This window comes from Bidens hawaiensis, unplaced genomic scaffold (genome assembly GCF_021521415.1).
Source record: "Bidens hawaiensis isolate Kalapana, Puna unplaced genomic scaffold, B.hawaiensis_p1.1 tig00032772_1, whole genome shotgun sequence".
NCBI lineage: Eukaryota > Viridiplantae > Streptophyta > Magnoliopsida > Asterales > Asteraceae > Bidens > Bidens hawaiensis.
The window spans coordinates 39722-47680 of record NW_027495593.1 but is presented as its reverse complement, the minus strand read 5'-3'; positions in this window follow the sequence as shown (position 1 = coordinate 47680).

Genomic DNA, 7959 nt, shown 5'->3' with positions numbered 1-7959 from the left:
CGTATTCAGGTGTAAGAATGAAAGCTTCTAATTTTTTTCAATTCTTCTCAGAAATGTTAGATGAGAACCTTATCATATGACCGTGAATCAAATAACTTGATAGCACCTCCTTCCATTGATTAAGCAAATACAAGGCCTTGTTGATAGAACATTTTAAGGGAAATCAATTTTATTTCAAACTAGAATGTATTAATAGAACGTTTTATCAAAACGTATAAGAAGAAATCAATTTTATTTCAAACCAGAACGTATTAAAAGAACGTTTTATCAGAACGTATAAGAAGAAATCTATTTTAGAGTGTCGAATAATTTTTCAGACATTTTTTAAGGGAAAACTTAAACGTTCTGTTAATACGTTTCAAATCTTAAACGTTCAATGTCAAAAACCCATCATCCAGAACTCAAAATTGATCGATTGAAGCTTCAAATTGATGATTAATTGAATCGATTTCAAAGATTAACCGATCAGTTGGCTTCAATTTCAATTTCAATTCAACTAAACAAAACCTGTAATTTGCGTTTTTCCGATGAGTTCGTTGTCGACGGCGATGATTGTGGCGAAGAATGTTGATGGCGCCGGCGAGCGGAAGTGAAGGAGGTGTGCTGGTGTCGGTGAGGGGTGGTGGAGACGGATTGAGGGAGAGGGACGAACAGATTAATGTAATTGTAATTTTGGGTTTCTGAAAATCAACGGTTAGAAGCGTCCCTTACGTAATGTACGATAAAGGATTATTGTATTTTATCCTTTATCATGATTTATAATAGATAGAATGCACCCAATATAATTTATAAATAGACAACATGACTACATGAGGGGCACAAACGAGTCAAGTGAAGCCTGGGATTGCCTAACTTCAAGCTCGGTTTGTTTACAACTCTATTCTTAAAGTTTAAGTTTGGATGTAAGTCAATATAAGTTCTAGCTCATTTGATTATTATATAAAATATAGGGATGGGTTAATTGTGAAAACCATCAAAAAGTGGGAAACCAAATAACCTTGTGTTTTACATGTTAAAAAAAGTTATCTTTTACATGCAAAACTCACTATTACATAACTTTTTAGAGGTTTTACATATAAACACATGTAGAAACTGTTTTATTAAAAGATATTTTTTTAAAGTTTATTTTAATAATACTTGTTTTTTTTACAAAAATGAGTTTTTATAAAAGGGCAACTACGGGTTCAGCCCCATTCATCCCAAATTTCACACTCTTTCTCAGACACTTAACCTAGGAAATCGTGCCAAGGGTGTTCTAGGGTGTCGAGGGCTGTTTTCGTGAAGAAACGAGGAGTCGTTACGCTGTTAAACAAGCTGTTGATCTGATAAACGAAGCACAAGTCGAAGTGCTGCTGAGTTCTTGAGTTCTTAAGTTCCGCCTAGCCAATTAAGGTAGAATTAAGGTTAAGTTACTTTATTAGTTACTTTGAATACATAACTATAACTTAGTTAAGGGTATAGTCGTTAAACTGTTAATATTTTCCAAGCAATGCTTTATAAAGCAAAGACATTGCTTCCACGTGAAGAAATGTTACCAAAACTAGTATTTTGACGGGCACGTAGTAACTGGAAGGGGGGGTATCATTAGTAGACTCTTCTTGCCTAAGGAAAGCAATTCGTATACATCCCAATCAACCGCGGGACCCGTTTGCTTACCTGGAGAAGTTTACCAACGTGATATCCTTTATTAGGCCAAAGCGTGCTATTCCAAACGTCATATGTAAATCCAAAGTATTTTCATAAAACGACTATAACTTTACTAAGGTTAGGTCATACCTAAGAGTCTGCTGATCAGACCCTGAGTCTGCTGAACTGAATCAGACTTCAAGCCTGCTGATCAGACCTCAAGTCTGCTGAAACTGAAACAGATTAAAGTCTGCTGAACTAGGTACTTATGCAAACCTATTATGACATATATAGGTTAATAGCATACTGAAGCCGAGGAGGTTGATATTTTCTATGATAATATAAGGTGAACACGTTAACCTTTTACTGTCTAAACTGATTCTACTCTTGTAATAAACAGGTTGTTTATTACAAAGAGTCTGATAAATGTTTGCATGAGATATAATCTCTAAAAATCGTTACAATACAAAACAGATAATAAAAAGCAACTTAGACCGAATACACATGTGTTTGGATCCAAACATAACTGATAATTGGCAGACAAAACCAAGTCAGTCATAACCGGTTCTTCAACAGGGTTACATAGCCTAGGGGAAGGTTGTCTCCGAACAGGGGCTATGTACTCGGGGAACCTTTGAATTGTGTGTGTAGGGCAGTGGTACAAATCCCGGGAATGGACAGGCATTCCTGCTGAGTTTGTGAAACAGAAAACTATGTTTGTATTTAACGACTGTTATAAATGTTTTATCGAGTCAACGTTTCACCAGCATATAGCTGACGTGTTTTCCCACCCTTGCAGGTAATTAAATGACAATAGATGTATACAAGGCTTGGAGTCATAGAAGATCGCTCGAGATTGCTCATTTTGAATATTATGAATCCTTGTATTATCAATAGCACCGTTTTGTAAAACTGAAGCTCGGGTGTTTAATTCCCGAGTAATTTTGATAATGTAAATTAATATTTTAATATTTAAAGACTTCCGCTAAAATGAACCCTCTACTCTGATATATTTACAAAACAGGTACCAACTGCTGGTCACACTCCTAGGCCCTGGATCGGGGTGTGACAAACACTCCTCATTTAAATCCGGATCCAGATCTGAGCTAAAGGGGAGTAGATTTGATGTCCACGCATCATCAACAACAAGGAACCTAACACGATTCACGTATCGATTCAGATCCGAACCAAGTCGGATCCAAGAAATGTACGTTTTTTGTTAAAAGGTTAAGTATTTGATTTCGGATCGCTATGAAACTTGGTAGGATAGTGAATCGGACCTTAGAGTGTAGGAAAAGCATAAACTTGATCTTAAACAAGCTGTTGGAAATAATTCGGGACGAACGTTTGACGTTCGGACCGTTTGAAGGCAAGAAGATTAAGGTTATTAAGACCCAAGACTCATTTTATCGGTAAAATGGGCATAAGGGGAGGAAAGAAATCGATTAAAACATAAAGGCACGAAAAAAACAGTTTTGAATCGAATTCATGAGAATTCGATTCGATTGGTATAAAACTCGATTCGATTTGTTTGAGGACTCGATTCAATTCGTTTGAGTACTCGATTCGATTCGTTTGAGAATTCGACTCGATTCGTTAGGAGTTCGATTAGATTCGTTTACAAAGTTGATTTTTCTAGTGAATTTTTAATAAAGACTTATTAACGAAAATAAAATTTTTCCAAGATGACATGATAGTTTAACCCCAGCCAGGGGCTCTGCCGCTTGGACCCTGCTAGGGCTGCAGCTCCTAGGACCCCGCTACCACGGGCGCTGCCCTCAGACCCCCATTTGTTAGGGGCTTCACTAACCTAAAAGTATGATTTGGTTAGAAATGGTTAATTTACTTATAAATTATTACACTGTTAGCCGTGCGCAATTAAGGAGAGGTGTTACAGTTAACTCCGAGAGAAACAAGATCCAGGTGAGTTTCTAGCCCCTTTCTCTGTTATGTTTTTCGGGGTTGCGTGCATACTCCTATGTGTTTAGTTAATACACTTACCTTAAGTGGTAAGTGTATGTTATAGAATGTTTATAAATGTTAATTGAATGATATAGAAAGGGTTGAGAGTATGTATGTAGATGTATATGAATATATATATATAACTAAATGTATGTATGGTTGTATGACAAAGAATGTATGGTTTGTATGGTTAAATAGTTAAAGGGTTGCAGACCCTAATAATATCTGCGAAGGATAAAGGGTTGCAGACCCTAAATAATATCTGCGAAGGTTAAAGCGTTGCAGACCCTAATAATATTTGCAAAGGTTATAGGGTAAAATGCTCTTTAAAACATAGAATGATTATGTATGTACTAAATAAGGGAAGTAAGTTTAAGGATATGCAAGTTTGAAAGTATAAAAGTAAGAAGGTATGTATGTATATATGAAAGGAAGGTAAACAGGTTAAGTATATAATATGTATCTTCGGATACGTATATGTAAGCATGTGTATATAATGTATGTTGCCTGATTAACTAGAACTCACTCAGCGTAGCTGACTTTTAGTATGCACGTAAGCAAATAGAATACAACAGCTGGCTTGAGGGAGACACATGGCATTGGGCTGAAGAGGCCGACATCTTGAGAGGAAATGTTTTGATGTTTTATGTTATGTTTAAGACAAGTTTGAATTCTGTTGAGACAATACTTAACGTTTATGTAATATATGATTGAATGTTAGTCATCTGCGCAAAGTTTTAATTCACTATGTTATTTATAACTGTGTTTATGAGTAAATCCAACACCCAATGTAGGGCACCGGGATCGGGGCCTTATACACTGGTTTGTACACATTATTAAAATAGTGTAATATAAGCTTGAGATCAGGCTCGAGCTCGTTTAAATTTAACTATGAATAAATTTTTCAACAAGTTGTTTTCGAGTAACTTACGAAAAGATTATGCTTTATAAGCCATATCATCGTTTAGATTAACACTTTCCATTGTTGTTATGTTTGGTAAAGGGGACCTAGTTTAGGTTTAAAGACATGTTATGTCCATATAGATTTTAGGTGAGAGTTAGGACATGATGAGAACTGAAGATACAAGAATTGGCTCTATGAGATACCGAATTTAAACATCTTTCGAAAATTGGCAATAGACTTGAACCTGATCTAATAAAAGGTGACCTGTAATAAAGGTCGTATGACAGAAATAAAGGTCGCCCGGGTCGTATAATATGTGAAAAATGGTTATATTCGAGGCTAATCATACGTCCCGTATGATTTCTTTGTTTGACAAACAAATGACTTATATGACCCGCATGACCATTTTTCATATATCAAACAACTCGTATGGTGTGACGAACTCTGGTGTGCAAACTTGATGTGACATCATACAACTCGTATGATATTATAGACATCATACGGCTTGTTTGATTTATTGATTGGTGTACACTTCTGGATGGGTGGTGCTTGTATAACCACCCCTATTAAATAGGTTTAGTATGTGAGCATGCGTCTATCTATTTGCTCTATACACAGGGCCGGCTCCGAGAAAGGCTAAAAAATTTTGGGCTAGAGGCGAGCCTAAATTTGGGCCTAAAGACTTAAGCAAAAAATAAACTCGACAACTCATAAAAATAAGTAAATCATACGATGATAATAGTAATTTCAATACACAAAACATAAATATTGTAGCAAAATAATCTAATTTAAATAAACGAAACGCGATGCAAAAATAATATATATTAATATTAGTTATTTAGTTCCGAGTTTAGTTAGTTACTTAGTCAAATGTGTTATTCGTCTTATCTTCTATTCACTAAACAAACTGTCAACAAATCAACATAATTCAATAAACAAAGAAAACATGAATTATGAACAATTAAATATAAGATTCTATTATTATTCTAAGTCAGTAACTTTTATAAAACTAATAAAAAAATAACTAATCTGGATCAGATTAGAAATTCAGAATTTTGGAGAATCGAAGGCTAGAGGTTGGCGACTTGGCGGTGGTGGTGCTGCAGTGGTCGTGCAGGTCTGGACGGTGGATGGCGGTCCAGCGACGGACGGCGGAAGCAAGGCCGTGCGGTAGGTTGTTTAGCCTTCTGCCTTTCTGAAGATCTATTTTTTCAAGCGGTAGAAGTGTATAACAAAATAACAATAAAAAAAATTTGTAATTGAGCTATGGGCCTACAAATAATTTAAGCAATTGGATATTTGGACATAATTGATTTTATATGAGCCTAAACAAAATTGAAAATCTAATACTATAAGTTCAAATACAATTTTTTATAACACCATATATATATATATAAAATTTTAAAAATTTTCGGGCCTAGCGGGTAGTCGGGCCTATGGCGGTCGATCACCCTGCCACATATAATAGCCGGCCCTGTCTATACACCATTTGGTATGTAAATGAATTGAACGAGTCAAGTTCATGTTTGTTCTTTTAATTTTAACCGAGCAAATGATCGAACACAAACGTTAAACAAGCAAAGTTTTCTTGTTCATTTTCATTCGTTAAGAAAATAGACTTGTCCGTGCATGTTCATTAAGCCATTAATGATACAGACAAACGGTTCACAAGCGTACGATAATTTTTTTTTAACTTTCAAATGTTAAAATAATTTATTTACATTGAAACAGAAGGCAAACAAATATAACTAAACATAAATGAGCGAAAACTTGTTGGTCATGTTGTTTGCCTATGCTGGTGTTGGCCTGTTGGGTGCGTCTGCCTTAATATTGTGTCTCAAACTCTCAAATGAGAAAATCGTTGATTTTCTTAAGTCCCGACAATTTGTTTGAACCCAACGGACACAAAAGGGCTGATAAAGTGATAATTAATATTGTTATTATAGACGGGCTTGGCCAGGACTGGCCCGTGGGCCAACGAAAACAAGTTAGTACTTATGCCCACGCTTAATTAAGGCCTCTAAGTTAAAAAAAAACATTATATATGAATATATTAGAATGAGTAAATTAAATTTAAAGTAATATAATGGTGTAGTGGTAGGCTTGGTTATTACCAAAGTATAGTATAGACAATGAGTTCAAAACTTGTAATAAGCAATTTTTTTTCTTAACGATTGTCAAATAGAGGCCCCAAAATTTTATTTCCATTTAAGCCTTCACATTCGTTGAACCAGCCCTGGGCTTGGCTAAACAAAGTTCAAATGTGCAAAAGGAGGCTAAACAATGTTCTAACCTACAAAGCAAATAGGTTTAAAATTAAAATTAACATTAGTAACAAATAAATGAGTACTATTAATTGAACACAAATGAAACAAACGTAAAAGGTGATAATTAATACTTTTATAGATGGGCTTGGCTAAACAAAGTTCTAACTTACAAAAGCAAACAGGTTTAAAATTAGGAAGTAACATTAGTAACAAATAAATGAATACTATTTAATGAACAAAAAAAGAAACGAATGTAGCTTGTGTGATGTTCGTACGTTTAACAAAATAACCAAAAAGTTTTGTACATAATTGTTTTTTGTTAAATAAACAAACATTAACAAACTTCATACCAAACAGTTCACAAATAATTCATTGAACGTTTGGTTTCTTAATAATCCTATAGATTTGTCTCTAACCACATATTAAACAAGTTCATCTTTTGGAAAAATGTCACTCGGCACCGTCACTAAGGTCGACTTACCAGTTAAGGAGCACTGTAGTAATACCGCAATAGCAACATGGCTTATTGGTGTTTTTAAAAAGGCAAAAAATTAAAGGGGAAAGTGAATACAGTGTTGTTACAAGCCTAAGCTTAGACGCAAAACACATCAAAATGACATAGTTTTGATAACAACCAATTTAAAACTTAATAATATTCATGTTTTCTTATGAGCTTATGACATTTACTGATGAAACACTACTAAGATGAACACTACTATTTTCTCCCATCTTCCCCGCCCCCTCTCTGAGTTGTGTTCGTTTGTCCCTTGCATATTGGCAATACCCGTATTGATGAGGAGAATTCGATAGAATCAAACTTAAAGCAATTAAATCTTTTTATTGCAAATTCAATTCCATTTTTATGGCATCTTTTTTTCCTGCTATATCCCACATGGATAAAATTTTCATTGTTTTATGCTTGGACTCTCCTATATTTTTCTCGAAGATTCACTGTGTTTTGACCCTGCCATTCTAATTCACTATTGTGATGCATGGGCATTTCTTTATTAGTATTTAAAAAAACAGCTCATCTCATTGATTAAATATTATATTTATGTGAAACATTGCCACAACAAATTCTCCATGCATGTTAGATGCCTACTCGAGAGTTCTTTGAAAAAGAGATCCATATGAAATTGGGTGTAAGTTTGGATAGAGAAGGAAACAAGAGATAATAATGGAAATATGAGATAAATATAG